We start from the raw sequence: 20,356 nt of genomic DNA, 5'->3' as shown, positions 1-20,356 counted from the left end.
TGTTTAAAAGTTGAAGAGGTTAGAAACTTTTAGTTGAGCTTTTTTTAAAAAAAAATCGGAGTATATTTTTAACCTTTATCTCTACTATTTTTATTTTAATTAAAATTGTTATGATTATCTTTTAAAATTTATTGAAGTTTGTGAGGAGGCAATGATGAATGGAGCTTGAATGACAGCTCCACCAAATAAAACATTAATGCACGACGGCTCCAATGTACGTATATAAGCTTCCTTCCTTCAATTACAAATATAGTATAGTTTTCTTTAAGAATAGAACAAAACCATAAAATATTTATATCGTATAGAATAATTTTACAAATACAAAAAAAATTATAAATTTATAATACAAAATAATAAAAATATTCTTATCAATATGTGAGTAATATCCTTCTAAACAATTGATCAGTGATCGTTTAGATCATGATATAATCGTACAGTTCATTTTAAATAATATATTTTAATAATACATAATCGACCACATTATCATTTACCATGACTACAAAATCGTTTAAGATATATCACAAGGATAGACGATCGTACAATGAAATAATATGTTTTACACGATCTTTGACCATGGTAAATGATCATGGTAAACCATCGTTTAGTTCAATGCCAATGATAGTTAAATACTCCAAATCTAATGATTGTGTTTGCAATGATAAACGGTCGTGCTAACCATGGTAAACGATCGTGTTAATTATGGTAGGTAATCGTGTTAGTTATGGTAAGCAATCGTATAGTCTAATGTAAATGGTCGTAAAAGCTTAAAATCTAATGATCATGTTGACTATGGTAAACGCGTGTTGATCATTTATAACGATATTTAAACTATGTCAAAAATGATGAAGATAAAATAAAAGATTTAAACAGAAAAATATCATCTAAAAGTAGAAGAAAAGAAAATCTGAAAGATAAGATGAATTAAACGTAAGGAAGAATAAGAAAAAGAAATAGAAAATCGTTTGCAATATTCAAGAACAAATATGAAAATTTTATAAATTACTATTTGTATGGAGTTAATAATTCATATATGATAATATTTTGACTCATTAAAATTTGGTAAAGTTGATAACTAGTTTGCAAGAGTTATCATTTCAAATGAACGGATAACATAGTTTCTTTCGAGTCAAATTACAACGAAGCATATGACGAAAAATGAATTTAACACAACGATAATTGATATTATTTTTTATTTTAGATGTAAGAGGTTCAATTTTACGTTTTCACAATTTTTAATTAAATGATCAATATAAGCCTGAAAAATAAAAAATTGAAAGTTGAGAACATGTTGAATATAAGCAACTACACTACGGAAGGAGGTTTAAGAGTTCATAAAATACAAAATTTAGAATTACTTAGAATTAGTAGAGTTGGTGTAAAATGGGGGTAAAATGGTCGTGTAACATAGACAGAAACATATTGGTCAAGAGAAGAAGAGAGAGTTGAAAGAAAGTGGATAGAAACTACGACGAATCGGATGGGTAGGCAGCAGCTGCAAATGTACGTACCATTCTTCTTCTCACGCCCCACTTTTCCACCTTATCCCAAATCCCTATTTTATATTCCCAACTTCAAATTTTACCATTTCTACCATTTACCATATCCTTCCATTTTTTTTAAATCTAACTAAAACTTACAAACTATCAAATAAAATCTAAAAATAAATTAGAGTTTTATTTTAGTTAGTTTTTTTTCAACTTATTAATAAATTATATTCTTTTTATAATATTATTGAATTTTATCAATAAAATTGACATTTAGAGTCTGAAAAATAAAATTATTGAAATTTGGAGAAAGAAAATTAATGATGTTTGGAATAAAATATATTTTATGACAATTTACGAAGAAACTTTATATTCGGGAAAAAATATTATTTATATTTAGAATAAAAACTATTTTTGGAGAAATAAAATTAATGAAATTTGGAAAAATATTTGATATTTAAGAAAATAAAATATATTTTGAGACAGTTTAGGAACAAATTTGATATTTGGATAAAGAAAACTATTGATATTTGAAATAAAAATTATTTTGTAAAATTAGTTGCAATATGCAAGATTCAAACTCTTAACCTCTTAACTTAGCCATAATAAGAGAAACCACAACCATTACACCAAAACAAGACTTTAAAAAAACAAAACATTATTTAATATATATTGTAATCTGACATTTCAAAATTAATATTAAAATACAAAAATCGATAATGTGATACGGAACACGTGCCCTCGCTAACCCCTTAATAAATCCGCCCCTTACTTAAGAATTAATAGAAATCAATCAATCAAAAACATTTGAGGACCGAGAGAAAACAATACTAAAAGAACTTCGAGTTGCTCAAAGATGAGCGATGTTATTCTAATCACAATGGATAAATCAAAATGATGGTGTAGTAAAAGAATTAGTGAGATCCCAAAATTTCAAGATCAAATCATGGACGTCAAGAAAGGTATTTAAGTTACTATTAATCATGTTAATATAATCAAAGTTAACTTACATAAAACTTATAATTTAATCCTTTTAAACTTTTAAAAGTAATAATTTAGTTCATATTCTTTAGAATTAGCGACCATCTTATTAAAAAGTGGTCCTAAATTGTCACCCATTTTGAAATACGTAAACCAAACTGTTATTTTTGAAATTTAAAGGACAACATTGTTACTTTAATAAAATATTAAAAATTTAAAAGGATTTTTAATCCATACGCAATTTGATAGACAAAATAAAAAATGCTTTTGAAGATTTTTCAAAACTACTTTATACGAAAATTTTTCACAATTTCTTTATTTGCTAAAAGAATGTTGCCAATTTTTTTTCTATAATAACAATTAAGAATATTATAGATCTCCAAATAAAACTAAAACCTTTAATTTTTGGTTTATGAAATTTGAGATAGACTGTATTTGAGTCCGAAGTTTACAAACTCACGTTTTAACATTTGAGTTTTGAGTTTAGTCCTTTATGTGTATATATATATATAGAACTCTAAAATATTTGTATATATATGAACTTTAGAACTTGTAAATTTAATCCTTAAAATCTTAAAATCTCTTGCGGTTTTATAATTATCTATTTTATGCAAAATAAAGTTTTTAGAATTTCTGTACACAAAATTTAAATTAATATTTATTTTCTTCCTTGTGAAGTTTTTTCATGTTAATTTTTGAGTTTTTTTTATTTTTTTTCTCATTTCTAGATAATATCAAGAGTTTTTTTTTTTACAAAATCAACTAGATGAACTAATTTTTAAATTTATCAATGATCCAATAAACACAAAATTAAAATTTAAGTACTTATTTGATTTTAAATTAAAAGCTCGAGAAATTTATTAAACAAATTTAAAAGTTTAGAGATCAAAATGACCTACAATCACGAAGGAAACCAATAATTTAAAAAGTAAAACAGGAGAGAAAATATATTATCTCAAAATCTGATATAAATTATAAAAACTCCATACAATAGCAATCCTATTTTTCTAAAAATGGGATAGTTTTTTTCCGATAAATTAAATGTCTAAGAAATTAAAACATTTGGATATTAAAGTTTTTTAATTACATATTTGATTAATTATGTTTTTAAAAAATTAAACCGTAAATTTCTTTTTTTTTTAAGAAATCATGTACTCGGTACACGACTTCCTTATTCCAATCACGTTCCACGTAGATCAGTTTGTCATGTAACGTGGATTAATAAAAGTCATGTAGTATCGGGTACACGACTTTCATTGTATAAAAAACAACCATGCTTATTATATTTGTTTTGTCCATCTATCCCATTTCTATCAATTATTTTCCAATTATGTTATTTTTGTCATTATTTTTTAAAAACACCATATTTATGAAAATTAGTGCTAAAATAATAGGTAGAAGAATGTAAGTTAGAAGGTTTAATTCAAATTGTATGAAAACGAAGTTATTAATCATTAAATATTACATCTATTGTTTTAAGAAAAAAGACCTCTCAGCTCCAAGAGTGAGAGAAAGGAATGCGAGTGGGTGGAAATAAAAAAAGTGTGTACTGTACACTGCAGGCGGCGGCGCTGTTTCTTTGAAGATTGAAAACGTTTCTATTGAAAAGGAACAAAAAAGAAAAAAATTAATATGTGTGGACCCCACAACTGAGCTGGATAATTAGTTTCTTTTCTAAATCCTTTTTTTTTTTTTAAATTTATTTAATCTATAAACTAAAAAGGAGAGGAAAGGAATAAAGTGAAGCTACGATCCGTACAAGTTAGGATGTTTCTCTTCTTGCGAAATTACGAAATTAATCGTTTTATATTCCATTCTCACTTCTTTTATCTTTTGTATGTTACATCCCAACATATTGCTTTTTTTCTTTTCCTTCTTAGTCTTATAACTTTTTTTACTTTTTTTTTTTCCATTAAAAACTTTACTTTTGCTATTAACTTACTCTTCTTTTTATTAGTAGTTTTGTACGTTGTAGCTTCAGTTAACTTCTTTTCTTGTTTTACTTTGTATCTTGTTATAAATAATAATAATAATATATTAGATGCTCGTGCATATTTAATTTAAAACGAAGGAGCTTTTACTTACTTACCTCATGTGGCCTATAATTATAAACTCAAAGATATTTTTGGGTTCAATACTAGAATGGTGTAACGACCCGAACTTTTAGACTAAGTTAAGGTCATTACTAAAAGATAAACATAAAAAAACACATTTTTTAAAAGAGAATAACTAAAATCTTTATAAATTAATATCAAACGTTCACGAAAAACATAAGATTTTCAAGATCTACAAAAAAATAATTTAAAAATGTGACCCGCGGGTTCTAACAATTTTGAGAGAACTACAAATAAATAAATAGGATAAAATCTTTAAGTAAAATGGTTAAAATTAAAAAAAAAAAATACTGAAAGACATATAAACGGGTGCGGAAGCTGAACTGTGTCCCCATATGGCCTGTCACGGATCCCTCGCTGCCGCTCGCCAGCTTCTTAAGTCCTTTGCCTCAGCCTGAAATGTTAAACATAAGAAAGAGTGAGTATATAAATATACTCAGTAAGAGACTCACTACTAGTCCCATTAGGTAGTCTATTAACTTTTCATTAGAAACATACAAGTAGTATCGTGTGTCCAATGGAGCACACCTGAGTGAGTGAGACCATACGAACACTCCTAAATCATGCAAGTGATCCCATGAGAACACCCCTAGTCGTGCGAGCGATCGCAGGTACACACTCCATAAACATATCTGTGATACGAGGGTACACCCCTAATCATGCGAGTGGTCCCGTCGGAACACCCCTAGTCGTGCGAGTGGCCCCGTATACACAAAATAACTACCCCTAACCGTGTATGTGATCCGTAGGTACACCCCTAATTGTGCGAGTGATCCCGCAGGAACACCCCTAGTTGTGCGAGTGACCCCATAGATAGGACCATGATACATGTGGGGTAAGAAACTCATCATATAAAGTTAACAGACACACCACAGTCCAAAGCATGTAATATCGTCATAAGCATCATAACATGACTTGAGTATTAACCTTAACGTCCTTATTCATGTGATTAAAATAACATGCATCAAAATCAAACATAACATAACGATCATCAACCATAACGTCAATTGTCATCATAAACACAACATCAATCGTCATCTACCGCATCCCTTTATGCATCTTAGCTAACATAAGTATTTACGGTCTCGTAAATTCAGTCAAAGGTCTAGTAGTAGAATCTCTTATCTGGAGATTTGCTTAAACGAATTCTAGGAGTATAAACACATTTCCCAAACAGCGAAAGTCCTAAATGGTTAGGAAACAACAATTTTCATAACTTATTCATCAAACGACCAAGGACCCAAGAATTCAGTTGAAATAACTTACCCGAGGTTGAGGTTGTAACGAATAAACCCTTAACTGGAGAAATCCTACGCTCTAAGGTCACTTGGTCTAAATTGTCCTTTAAGAAAAAATAATTTAATTTAACCCAAAATTTAATTATTTAAGATCCAAAAATTTAATCTTAATTGGATATTCCAAAACCCAATCAGCTTACCAAAACAGGTGAAAAACCCAGAATACGCTTGTAGCTTAAAAAAAAAAAAGCTTGACGACTCGACTGATGGTAGACGTGGCTCGCGGCTGGAGGCAGGCGTGGCTCGGCTGGAAGCAGGCGTCGGCGCGGCTTAGCGCGGATGGCTCGACTGATGGATGTAGGCGCGGCTCGGTGCAGATTTGCGCGTGCAATTCGGGTTCCGGAGACGGGCGCGACTGTTCGAGTCGGGTGCGCGTGCGACTTGGGTTACGGAGACGGGTGTGGCTGTTCGGGTCAGTGTGCGTGCGACTTGGGTTGCGGAGACGGGCGCGGCTTGGCTTCGACGGACGGCGTTCGATGTGCGACGGCGTGGCTGTGCGAGCGGCTGGACGACGCAGCTGAACTCGCAACGGCAGCTGACGGAGTGCTCAGGTAGACGACGGCAACGACGAGGGTCGACTCGGTTGGTTCGACGACGGAAGACGGCGGACGCTGGCGGAACCTCGATAGTGCGGGGAAGGATGTGACGCGACGGAGCTGTATGATGAATAGGCTGCGGGTTGCGGCGACCAACGGGTGGAAGGAGGGCGGCGACGGCTTCCCTCTTTAGGGTTTTTAGGGTTTGGGAAGTTTTGGGATTAGTGTTTATTTTGGGGAAGATGATGAATAGTTGACCCTATTTAAACCCAAAATAATAATAATACAATTATCATTATTTTCCCCTTTTTCCTATTTCTTAAATATTCCAAAACAATCATAATTCTCTCTCTTCATTTAAAACCCACTAAATTCCTTCTTTTTCTAAAAAATTCCACCAATCACCTCACCCTTCCTCCAAATAAAATATCACATTACCTTTTACTAAATAATAATTATATTTTCTATTATATAATTATTATTTTAAATTTCTTTTTCCCTAATGTCTTTCTCCAAAATATCACTCTTCAAATAAATCTCTTTATCTTCTTTCAACCATACAATATAATTCCTAAAATAATTATATTTAAACCAATATAATTATCCTTTTCATTTTCCATAATTGCTATATGTATATAAATCCATACATACATAAAATTTCCAAATCTCTAAAAAACCCACTTCTCCAATTTAATTAAATACGCACCCAAAATTATTTAATTAACTCCAATTTCTATTTAAGAACAAATAAATCTTTAAAACAACGTCCATTATTTGAAACCTCATTAACCAAAACTAAGATAAATATCTTCCAAAAATTATCTAAATTTTCGGGGCGTTACAAATGGACTGGATTAAACTAAGATTACTTTTAGTTCAACGTATTATAATAAGTAGCAATTTTATAAATAATAATTAAGTATATAGTAATGTTTTTTTAAAAAGTTGCAAATATAACAAAGTTTATTAGTGATATACTTTTATCGACGATAGACTCTTATGATTTATTAGTGGTAGACCATTATTTGCAACATGAGCTATCAATGATAAACTTCTATCGGTGATAGATTTTGACAGATTTTGTTATATTTACAAATTTTTAAAAATGTTGATATATATACTAATATTTTAAATCTAATAACTATATTTGCAACTATCCCTTTAACTAAGGATTAGGATTAAGATTTCAAATTACCCACACTCTTGCTCTTCTTTAACCTTGAGGGGGTGTTTGTTTCAAGAATTCGAAACTTTGTCGACCGACTTTTGACACCCCTTCGGTAACCATCGTCAGTCAATCTCTGACCACCACTTTCGATGACTCTAACGACGAACTTCTTGCAGCCAACTTCAATGATCGTCGTTAACCAACCACCGGATGTCAGCAGTCAACTTTATATATATATATATATATATATATATATATATATATATATATATATATATATATATATATATATATATATATATATATATATATATATATATAAAGTTGACTGCTGATATACACACACACACATTTTTTGTTTATATAGCAAACCAAACAAACTTGTATATAAAAATACTTTTAGAAAAGGATTGTCAAACACATTTATCTTTTTATTTTAATACGTTTTTATAAAAAATGTTTAAATAAAAATGAATTTTTAAAAAAACTTTTTTTAAACTCATTCCAAATACCCTCTATCTTTAATTATAATAACATTTAAAAAAATGCACTTTCTCATTTTTCTATTTGTTTTTCTTTTAGAGTTTCTTTATATAAAAATATTATTATTATTATATTATCTTTTAAAAAATATCTCGCTTCCCTTCTTTACTTAAAATTAATGTTTCATTCATTTGGAAGATAATGCTAGTGTATATATAATGCTAAATGTATCACATACACCTTTTTTTTTTTTTTAAATAGACTATGTGAAACTTGTGACAATCACATATAACAATTCTCTCATAATCTCAGTTAAAAATCACTATTTTCAAAGTTTTATATTACTCACCCATTTTTTTACCATTTTAGAGTACAAAAGATTTTTTTTTTCTTGAAAGTGTCTTTTTAAGTACAACTTGAGGTGGAGGGATTTGAACCCCAGACTTCTAGTTCGAGCATACAAATGCTAGTTAAGCTAAGTTCATGTTGGCAACAAAAGAGAATTTATTAAAACTAGTACACAAAAACTTATAGTGGTGCTAATTGGGACATCTTAAAACACATGAGATGGGCTTGGAGTCATTCAACTCCATAAAATTAATCAATATAGGATTCTTCACATCTCATATCTTGCCAAAACCCAACATTATCTTCCCTTCTCCACCCGATAATAGAATTATTCAAGTAAGCCTCTAATTTTAGAGTTAAACTCGATGAGTATTGCTCAAGCTTTTACAGATTCAGATGTCGATCTAAGTGAAACAAAGAACATGGTGGACACCACATTAGTTCTAACTAAGAGTGTTGACAATGTCTCTTTAAGTTTCTGTAATCGCTCTTGTAATTTTGTCGTCTACTCTCTTGACTAGCTATTGTTAGAATTTTTGTTCTCCAGTTTTCTCTTTCTGTGAAGGTATAACGAGATGCTTGTTCGAAGATAGCTGATTATCCTAGTTGAGTGTCCTCCATCCTTCTGCAAACGTTTTTTATTATTATTAATTTTTTTTACCTATCAACTTAAGTTTTTGAGTCAATCAATAATTTAAGATGATATTAGAGTTGGTGGTGATAAGAAATCCCTAACGAATTAGAACTAAGAACCCTTTGGGATAGAGAGCCCGTAATTCTCAATCACTAAAACCCTCAAATCAATATGATTTCAACTTTAAGGAATGAGTTAAACGATGATTTCCTTAACACTAAAAGAAATCGAGGTTCTCCCGACGTAGAAAAAGACATCGGAAGAACAAACGTTGGGAAATACGCATTATCCCGATGCCACTTTTCACACATCGGGGGAATAACCTTTTCCTGACATCGTGATAGAGACGTCGGGAAAGAAGATAACATTTTTTACGTTTGGGTGTAGGGCATCGGAAATAATGAATTATCCTGACGCGACATGCACGCGTTGGGAACTATCAGTCAGAAATTTTTGAACATTAATTATGTCAGACAGATATCCTCGATGCATCTTGCATGGCGTCAGGGACGTCTTTAAGAGTTAAGGGAGCTCTCGATGATATTTTGGTGCATCGGGAATGACTTTGGGAGTAATGCGAAATTCCGACGCTGTTAGTTATTCGTCAGGAATGACGTCGAGAGTAAGGGGATTTTTCAACGTTTTCTTGCTGCGGTGGGAGTTCCCCTCTAAAATAGATGTTTTAGTTATGTGAAACACAGAATTGAAATGAAAGAGAGAAAAAGGAGAGATCGATTCCGCCGACGATCGAAGAGAAGAGAAGCGCCCAACTGTCGCTGCCCTTGCCCTCACCGCCGTGAGCTTATCGTTGTCCCTCTCCCACCGTCTGCCACTACACATTCCTAGTTGAGGTAAGTTTAAAATCCTAAATCTTAAAAAATGTTAGTTTATGTTAGGTTTATTTAAATAGTTTAGGTTTTTGTTTTTTAAAATTAGTTTTAGGATTTTAATGATGAATTAGTTGTAGGATATTGTTTAGGAATAGATTTTGGTTTTTGAAATGGAAATTTTGAATGTGGGTTGAAAGAGGGGGTATTTGAGAAATTGATTTGGAAAATTGAAATTTTGAATGTGTGGGTTGAATTTGAAGAGGGGGAGTGAGATTTAATTGAATATATGAAGGGGGTGGGTTCAAAATTAGAGGGGAGGGGGGTTGAATTGAAAATTTGAAGGGGGGGGGGGACTTTGAATTGAAAATTTGAGGGTAACTCTAACGATAAAGATGACTTTGGAGTATTTTCCGATGAGTAATTCCGACGATGTCGTAAGATATGACGCGAACAGAACGCAATAGTGATCTAAGAATCATTAAATTACAGTGTATTTTATATCTAAGGGAACCATGTAAGTATAACTATTTTGTGAGTTACGCTATCGTAGTTTATTAGTATTAAATCTAACCCTCTTTAGTTTGCAATTAAATTTTTATATGTTTTGATAATCGGAATTTGAGACTTATGTTCTAATTTAGGGACAAGATTCATTTTGTGTTATATGTAATTATAGTTACCTTACAATATATTTCTACTATGAAAATTATTATCTTCAAGTATGTATATTTCACGTACATTGTATTTGTTTATATATAGTGGCACTTTCAAAATGGTTTACAATTTAAATATATTACAATACATTATTGTCATTTTAAATACTTTGAAAGATGCTAGTGAATACTTAGGCACCCTTACAATTCACTCTTTAAAAATATGCTAATTGGTATTTTCTAAATTCAACAAATTCGAGTTACGCTAGTGTTGTTTATTGCTATTAAAATCAACTTTGTTTAGTCATGTTTGTAGATTTCCACAATCAAAATTTGATTACTTATATTATCACATTCAGTGCCAAGATTCCTTTTATGTGATATGCAACCATAGATATATTACCGTGTATTTACTCCATGGGAACTTTTATATTCAAGATATAACATTTTTCACATGTAATGTATTTCTTTATGAATAAGGGTACTATTCGCACGAGAATTTTGGAGAAATTTGATTCGTGGAGTTGAACTTGTGTTGATGTTGTATTTATGTTGATTTAATGCGATGTGATTTGATCTCTAGATTTTGATCCTCTGATTCTCTCTTGGTTGGATGCTTACGCTGGAAGCATAGCACATGATGTTCTGAAGTTGGAGTCTTAAAATAAAGCTTGTATCTTCGAAGGCTCAGTTTTCGAGAATTATCTCTAAGCTTTTTGGAGTTAAAAATTTACTACCCCTACAAATGAAGAGAATTCTATTCTCTTGTGGGCTTTTATAGACTTGGGCCTAGTTGGTCCATGGACTAGACCCATGAGTTCGATCACATGATTTGGGTCATATTTAACGTTTGCACTAAATTAAGCTTATTTTTTAGGTTCAATAATTGAATTTTAGCCAAATTAAATAATATTTAATTGAATCAAAATAATTAATTTGATTCAATTGTAATAATAAAGACATGTGGCGCAATTTGTCTTTAAATTTAATTTTGGGACACGTTCAAATTTTTAGTTAATGCCAAATACAATTATTTTAGTAAACCACGTGACAATTTGTGATTGGTTTCAAAATTTCTCATTCTAACAAATACCCCTTTTTGAGATTTATGCACGTATAAGAGTGGGTGAATCTAAAAAAGATAAATTTGAAGTTCAAATACGAGCATTTTTTTTTTGTTTAATTTGACATATCAAATCAAATTATGAATTTAGTACCTAAAATTTGATTTAAATTTGAATTAAGGGTTGGAATATGGCCAATCCTTAATTTGAGAAAAGTTCGAGGTTTTATCCTCAACTTACCTTGACTTGAGGATAAAAATTTGAATTTGATAATTTTTTGTTCTGAAAAAAATTTGAAACCAAATTTTAATTTGATATAAGGATAAAGTTTCTACCATGTACACGAATTTGGAATGAACAATGTTAATTTTAGGATAAAATGACTAAATTTAATTTTGAGATCGAGACCTGGGTTAGATTTATGGCTCCAACTTAAATTTGAGATAAAAATAAAGGTAAACTCTAAATTTAAATTTAAATTTTGGTGGTAAAATTTAAATTTTAAAATATTTAAATATGCTTAATTATCTTAAAAGTGGAATTTGAGATTTTATTTCAAAATAAAATAAAAAATATGGCTTTAGTTTCAACATCCCCTAATTATTAGGATTTAAATCAATTAATTCCCAATTTTTTATATTTCATACTATTTATCAAAAATTTATTAAATAATACATATTACAAAATTTTAATAACAATTTGAATCTACAATTTATATCATCTAAGATAATTTGAATTTCCTAAAATCGTCAATTTGAATTTTACTTCGTATCCCAAAATAACACAAAGATAAAATTTAACTATTTCGCATTTTTTATTCTTCAAACTATTTATCAACAAATAGACGTAAATAATACATAATACGTATTTGATATTTATTAACCTTTTGAGTTTAGAAATATATATCTCACCTTAAAATAGTTAGTTTTAATCTCAATTTTTAACCTTATTTTAAATCTAATTTTTAGACTTGAATTTTAAATAGTTAATTTGAATCCTAAAATTATACTAAAAATACTAAACTTAAATTTGAGTTAGATTATTATCCCTAAAATAATGTTAAAATAACAAATTTCATTTACAACATTTTTATCCCCAAATTTTGCTGATTTAACAATAATTTCATAAATAATACATAATACGCAATTGTTATTTTGAATTCAAAATTTATACACTAACCCTAGAATGATGCAAATATATCTATAAGATTCTGGAGTTTGTTATATTTTAAATAATTCATTAATAATATTAGTAATTATTACAATTTCTTAAATGATCTTAAATATGCCTCAATGGCGTTTTTGCAATTAGTTGAATCTTCTTCCTTATGTCTTTTAAATTAAATTAGAGAAAAGAAAAGAAACATAAAAAATAAGAAGAGGGGCAACCGCAAGTTGAAAAACAGAGTTTTTTCTAGCAAAAAAGATTGATCGAGAAGAGTGTGGTGTGACGGTTTTCGGCGTTCCAACAGAAAGAGAGACGTTGGTCAATGAAGAGGAAGACATTTAGAAGTTTAGTCATGGGTTTCGAGGCGGATAGAAGATGACGGTTTTTCACTGTTTCTGGTAGCTTCAGCGTTCGTTTCAACAGCTTTGCAACGTGTTTAACGGCTAGTTTAACCATGCTTTTGGAGTCGTCAGAGGTTGGAGTTTCGACAACGGCAACGAGCTTTTTTTAGCAGCATTTAACGGCGTCCAACGTTGGTCGTGGGTTTGCGATGGGTTCTAACGTTTTGACATTTATTGGAGTCGGGTTTAGTCGACTTTCATGGGTTTAGCCGCAAGCAAGATGAAAATCTCAAAGTCTTCGGTCAGATGAGCCGACAAGAAGAAAATCCAAGTATGAAGACTTTGAAAGGTTTGAAGGAGACGAGTTGGAAGCTCCAATAGTTTGATTCTAATTGTGTTAATCATGTGTTGAGAGTTTGATTTTAATTATAGGGTAATTGTAGTTTTTTGAATAATTGTATTTAGGATTCAATTTTTTATTTAAGACGTTATTCCAGCAATTAGTTTTCCATATTTTCTGATTTTGCTATATTATCAATTTAAATAAAAATTTGTCATTTATCTAAAGGAAACCTTTTATTTTGCTATTCTTCTTGTCAACCCTAAAAAAATATGTTATTCTGATGGGAAAAACACGTCAAGATCTCTTTTCTAGATGGCTTGGCATTTGGAAAGGGTTTTAAATGACATGTTTGGCCTGATTTTCTTGATGGGCAATTTATCAAATATGTTTCCAAACCATTATAAATTAATAAGGTATATATTGCAAAGTTCGATTTTCTAAGCTTGTTTTTTAAGTACAGGTATGTAATTAGGTTGATGGCACAAAAAGGATAATTTATTTTATCATCTATGATCGTAGGAGCAACCCAGTTTATCTTTCCTTCTCTAACTGAGAACGAAATCATGTTAGGTTAGCCTTTGATTGTAAAGTCATATTCGACCAATATTGCTCAAACTCTTAACGATCCAAATGTTGACCTAACTAAAACACAGAGCGTAGTGGACGATACTTATAGTTATGGCTAAGCGTTTGACAATGTCTCTTTTTAGTTTTTGTAATCACTTTTGTTATTTTGTTGTTTACTCTCTTGCATGAGCTACTGTTAGAACTTTTGTTCAATCCAGTTTTTCTTTCTGTGAAGGTAGGACGAGATGCTTAACTAGGAGACTGATTATCCTAGTGAGGTGTACTCTATCCTTAAAAGAAGACATTTATCGTTAGTATTTGCTTAAGAGAAAGGGAGGAGAAGCAAGATATTAGGAATACCTTTTTGACCAAGTGGATTGAAGATTTGAGTGGAAAGGAAAAAAACCATAATAAACAAAGAATCTAATAAAAATTGACAAAGAAAAAAAAAAAGATGATTACTAGCGATCTCCTTACGATGTGCTTATAAACGAAAGCAATAACCATATTTTAATAGAAAAATCTTCGATAGACGAAAAAAACTAAAATTATTTACAAAATATAAAAAATCTTAAATGGATAAATCAATTATCTTAATTGGATAAATATTGCTATATTTCGTAAATAATTTAACTTCAATTTTTTAAGTTATATTTAACAATCCTGATTTAATTCCCTTTCTCCATATTTTTCTTTTAATTATTATTATTTTTATGATTAATTTGCTAATTTTTTTTACCTATTTCTTTTAAATCTCATTTTAATCACTTTAGACTTTTATTTTATCGCTATTTAATTTTTTAAAAATTATCTTTATTTTATCAACAATTTCTTAGTTAGTTATAAAATAAATTTTTATAGCACATATCCAGTAAACAATTCAAAAAATATTTTATGTTTTCAAATTCAATTCAATGAGTTCATTAAATATGCAGAGAACTAGAATTTTGTTTCTGAAAAAACAAATTTTTTAATATTTTTATTGTATCTATAATTTGAATCTTAAACTTTAAAAAGTGGAATTATGTTCAATAAATATTTACAATATATAAAGTTATAAACTCACTTCATTTTTCTAATATGATATATGTATTATAAATTGTATAATAATAAAAAATAATAATTATATAAAAATTTTAGGTTTAATTACAAATTTGGTTAATGATAGAATTTAGTCACTATGGTTTATAAATAAAATTTAGTTTTTTGATTTCATAAAATCATATAAAATAATCTCGCTTGTCGGGACTATTAATTTATGAAAGCTCTCAAACCATAAGCACTAGATATGAGGTTTAACCCAACTATAGAATAAAACCTAGCTTTTTGCAAACAATAGAGACTTAAATTGCAATTTAACCAATATTTTAAAATAAATTATATTCATAAATAAATTAATAATAACTTATTATCAACTAAATCTCAAAGTGTTTTTATAATTTATAAATACATATATAGTATGAAATACATTAAACATTTTTTTAAAACTGTAATCCAATTTTTGAATATGCCACAAAACATATATATAAAAACATAAAATATAACTATTTCCAGCCTTATGAATATTTGTAGTGTATAGTAAATGTTAGAATATATGTTGAAAAGAATTGTTACGTCGTGATGAATCATGGTCTCGAAACTAATTACGATGCAACTGTGGTGTTAATCGCAATGTCGATTACTCTTCAAAGTTAAAACAATTTTCAAATTCAAGCAGATAGTCGTCATAATAAGGAATAGGATCGAGAGAAGAATGCTCAAAGCAGAAGAATGAAGGGGAAAATTGTGCAGACGGATTAAGTTTTGTAAGAGTTGAACATGAGATCTAATGAAGAAGATGATAATAAAAAGGAGGACAAGAGAAATGACTAGGGTTTCCAATGGGTATAAAAAATGGTGAGTTTATTTAATATCAGTTTAATTTTTAAGTAAGAGTTACAAAAAAATTAAATAGATAAGTAATAAAAAGTCAATTCCTTTTCGCACCGATAAACACACAAGAACATAAGATGTAACGTTAATGAGGATTTATTAGTAAAAGAAGAGTTGTGAATCAAATGATGTTTATGCAAATTAATCATGGAATGAATCAACAGAAACCTCCGTTTCTTTACCTTATTAATTTTGTGAAAGTGGACAGAGTAAAAGTATTTTTTGAAGGAAAAATAAATAGAACAAGAACTTACTCTGCAAACGGTCTCCACCCAGCTCCGGCTGACTAGATACATCATCCGTCGTTCTAGTGCCACGTGTAAAAGTTCTCTTTTATTCATTTAACCTTTTTTTCATCCTCTTTTTATTCTTAAAAAAATAGTTTGTTTGACACGTGGCACCATTTGGCCACGTATCAAGTCTGCAGGGCAGGGTGGAGACTTTTAGTCAATAATAAAAAAAAAAAAGTATGTAGAGATTCTTTTCCATGAGTCACAAGGCATAAATATATTATTATAAACTAATTCAACTAAAACCCCGTACGGATTACATTTTGGAAAAGGTCTTGTTGAATCGAATGTTTAAACTAAACCTCCGCGAATCATTATATTCGTTTCTGTAAGTCTCCACTCAAGATATGCCTACTTTTTGCCCACTTTTAAACTAAAGTATTATGGTGTTGGGAGAGAATAATTGCTTCAATTACTCCAACAATAATTTTTTTTAAGGATAAAATTGGAAACATTTTTTTTTATATAGAAGTCCAACTTTTCTGTGTACCAATTGAGTTATGTTTGCTTTAAATAGACTTATCAATCGACAATTCTAATCCCTATTCAATAACTTAGATTGTTCTTAAAAATGTTTTTGTAAGAATTTAAAAAATAAAAATTAAGTTAAACTATAAATTCAGTTCAAATGATGGAAAAGAAACAAGAATTTAGCTCCCATTGTTTCACAAAACTTTCATAAATAATAAATATAATCTAACTATTCATGAAGGAAGTATAATATGGACGGTCTATTATGGTCATTGTTCCATTTAGTGATTTGGTTTTTGAAAATGAAGTTTATAAATTTCATATTTCAAATATTAGTAGTATTTTTGAAACCAAACAAAAGAAATGGCTTTTAAAAACATTTAATTGTTGAATTTAAAATTAATGTATATAAAAATAACAAAACCATTTTTTCTAATTGAAACTATATAACTAAATTTAGAAATTAAAAGTCTATTGTGTTCCCCAGTTATAGAAAGAGAAAAAAGAAGAAGAAAAAGAAACAGAAATAAAAAGGAAAGGGGGAGGAAGTAAGGAAAAGAATGCATGGTGCTGAGCTGGAGTCGTCGAAGACTTAATAAAATAAGGAGGGGGGGGAATGTGGGGCCTTCTAAAGAAAGGGATTGACAGAGACTTTTAACTTCTCTTTCTCTTTCTCTCTTTCTTTTGTTTTAGTCACGCCATCATCGTCACCGGACTGACGACAATCAAAGACACAATATCGTGTTGGGACCACTTCAGCCACGTCAGCAACACCTGATTGGTCCATCGCTACCTTATTTTCCTTTTCCTTTTCCTTTTCCTTTTCCTTTCTTCTATTTTAAATTTAATTTTTTCGTTCTTCCTTGCTCGGCAAGATTGATCTCTTTTAGTTTCCTCTTCTACTGCTTCACCTTCACTTGGTGCTTTCCTCCTTATCCTTCCAATCTTTTACTTTCCCACCATCCTTTTCTTCTTCTTCTCTTCAATTCTCTTTTTCTTTAAAACACACCTCTTTTTTTTTTTTTGGTATTAGTTTCAATTTTTAATTTGAAATAACAATTTTTTTTTTCTACCCTAAATATTTTCAATCATAATAAAACAACAAAAAATAAACTTTTCAATACATTGAGGATTTTTTTTATTATAGTTGTAAATAAATTAATCAACAACCAACTTTCTTAATTACTTCAATATACTTTTATATATATATATATATGCACACACGTGGCGAGTTTATGAAAGCGGAAGGGTTTATTTTCTAAATTTTTGTTTGAATTTTTCCCTTTGATTTTTTTTTATAGATGGATTCTTCTCCAATTTTGTCATTTCGTAAAAGAAATAATTTTTGTAAATTTTAAATGTGCATTCAATGCATAAGTAGGGTTACAAAACTTTGTTTTCATATGAGTTTCATTTTCTTTTGAATACACACTATGTTTCTTTCAAACGTATGTACAACCAGTACTACAAATTCAAGGTTAGTTATATAATATATACAACATAGTTTAAGTTTAGTCTTATATAATATATGACAGATTAGGGGCAGGGCATACTATGAAACATTAAACAGAATTCATTAGCATGCAGGGTCAAAATATTTGAAAATAGTGTACGTGCACTATACACTGCATTCTAGTACAAGGGTAATAAATTTAATAATAATGTACTCCTATACATATTATATACTAAATGTTGGTAAATAAAGCTTAAAATATAGGGTAAATAACAAGCCAAACGAGTCGTAAAAAAAAACTAAGACACATATTGAATTTGGGTTTACAATAATTTAGACAAAAACTTAAAAACCTAATAGAGTCGTAGAAGATGAAATTTAATTTGTTGGTGTATTAGAAATTTCTAGGTGAAATTAATTTTTTTAGGGGCTAAATTTTGCCTTCAATTTTATACTAACTCGTTGGATACGATTATTCAAAGTTTATAAATGCAATTTATGCAAATTTTTCAAAGCAAAACTTAATTTTTTAACGATAATTAATATAAAATTCATGTATAGAAAGTATATTTCAAACTCTTAATTGTACTAGAAAAACAAAAATGAGAATTTAAACTTTTATAAATGAAAATTATAAAAAATTGTAAAAGATTAAAAAAAATTAAGACTAAAGGTTGGATCATCACTTTTTTAATATGAAAGAGAAAATACAATTTAAATAAAAAAAAAAGTGAAGCAAGTACATTTGTTTCTAAAAAATTGAGGCAAGTAAAATTTAGCAGTTACTAGAGTTGGTAAGGGCCTGTAAGAACCCTGGGCTCAATCAATAGGGTTCAACTAATTGGGCCGAAAAAGGGGGCCCCAAACGTCAAATCCCCACTAAAAGCTCGAAATATTTTGGGCAAAGGTTCAGGAATGAAAAGTCCGTAAGGTTTCTAGGGTACCGATGGCAAAAGGCCGCTTGTGAAAAATGAGTTTCAGCTCGAAATGTATAGGCTCAATTATATAAAAAAAAAAATTAAAATTATCATTTTTTTAATAAAAGATAAATTTATACAAAATTAAAACTCAAATGACCAACATCATCCATCATTCTGATTAATATTAATAAAAAAAAGAAAAAATTCTTAATCACACAAATATGGAAAAAATTGAAAATAGTTTCATATTGAATTAATTTCAAATTTAACTTTCGATGTTTATTATTCATTTTTACTTTTGAACATTTAATATGAGATAATATATATATAATTTTAAATATTTTTTTTAATTTTTTATTTCTCATATAAATTCTAGGTATATCTCATAAAAATAACAAATTGACAAAATATTTACTGCCTATGTAACAAAATGAAAAAATCCATAAAGGTGGCTACTTTTTTTTTTTTTTTTAAATATTCAGAGTGTGTTTGGGGGAGGGAAAGAGTTATGGGGCAAAAGATTATGATAATCCTAGTGTTATGATAATATGTGTTTGAGGGAAGAGTTATTATTGGTAGTGTTATTATAATATATGTTTGGGGGAAGAAATATAAAATGTAGTGTTATGATAGTATGTGTTTGGGAAAGAGATTATTATAGTAGTGTTATAATAATATTTGTTTGGGGAAATGATTATTATTGTAGTATTATTATAACATGTGTTTGAGGAAAAGATTATTATTGTAGTATTATTATAATATGTGTTTGGAGGAAGAGTTATGAGTGTATTATTATTATAAAACTTGTTTGGAGCAAAGATTACGTTAATTAGATTTATGTTATTTTTTTTTTAAATAAGGAATGTTAATATAAGAATAAAAAATATATAATTTAACATTTTTTATTCATGATCAATATTCAATTATGTAATTAGAATAACTTTTGTATATAGGTTTTGAAATATTTTTTTTACGTACCCTGCGAGTAAGAAAATATTTATTTTCTAAAATAATTATATTGAGTCCCATTTAATAATTTTGTTTCTTCTCTTATGTTATGTCGTGCAAAATTAATTCGTAAATTCGTAAATTCATTAGTGCATTTAAACCAAATTATTTCAATGTGTACGCAACCTATAAATATTGTAAAAAAGAACTTCAACGAAAACACTACATTAATACAATAATACAACAATTGATACCATTACATTGGAAAGCGAAATGAAAATACAAACCAATTAGCTTCAACATAATTTCAAGTTCGTTACATAATAAGACA

The sequence above is a fragment of the Cucumis melo genome, chromosome 12 (genome assembly GCF_025177605.1).
Source record: "Cucumis melo cultivar AY chromosome 12, USDA_Cmelo_AY_1.0, whole genome shotgun sequence".
Lineage (NCBI taxonomy): Eukaryota > Viridiplantae > Streptophyta > Magnoliopsida > Cucurbitales > Cucurbitaceae > Cucumis > Cucumis melo.
Note: the sequence above shows the minus strand (reverse complement) of the source record.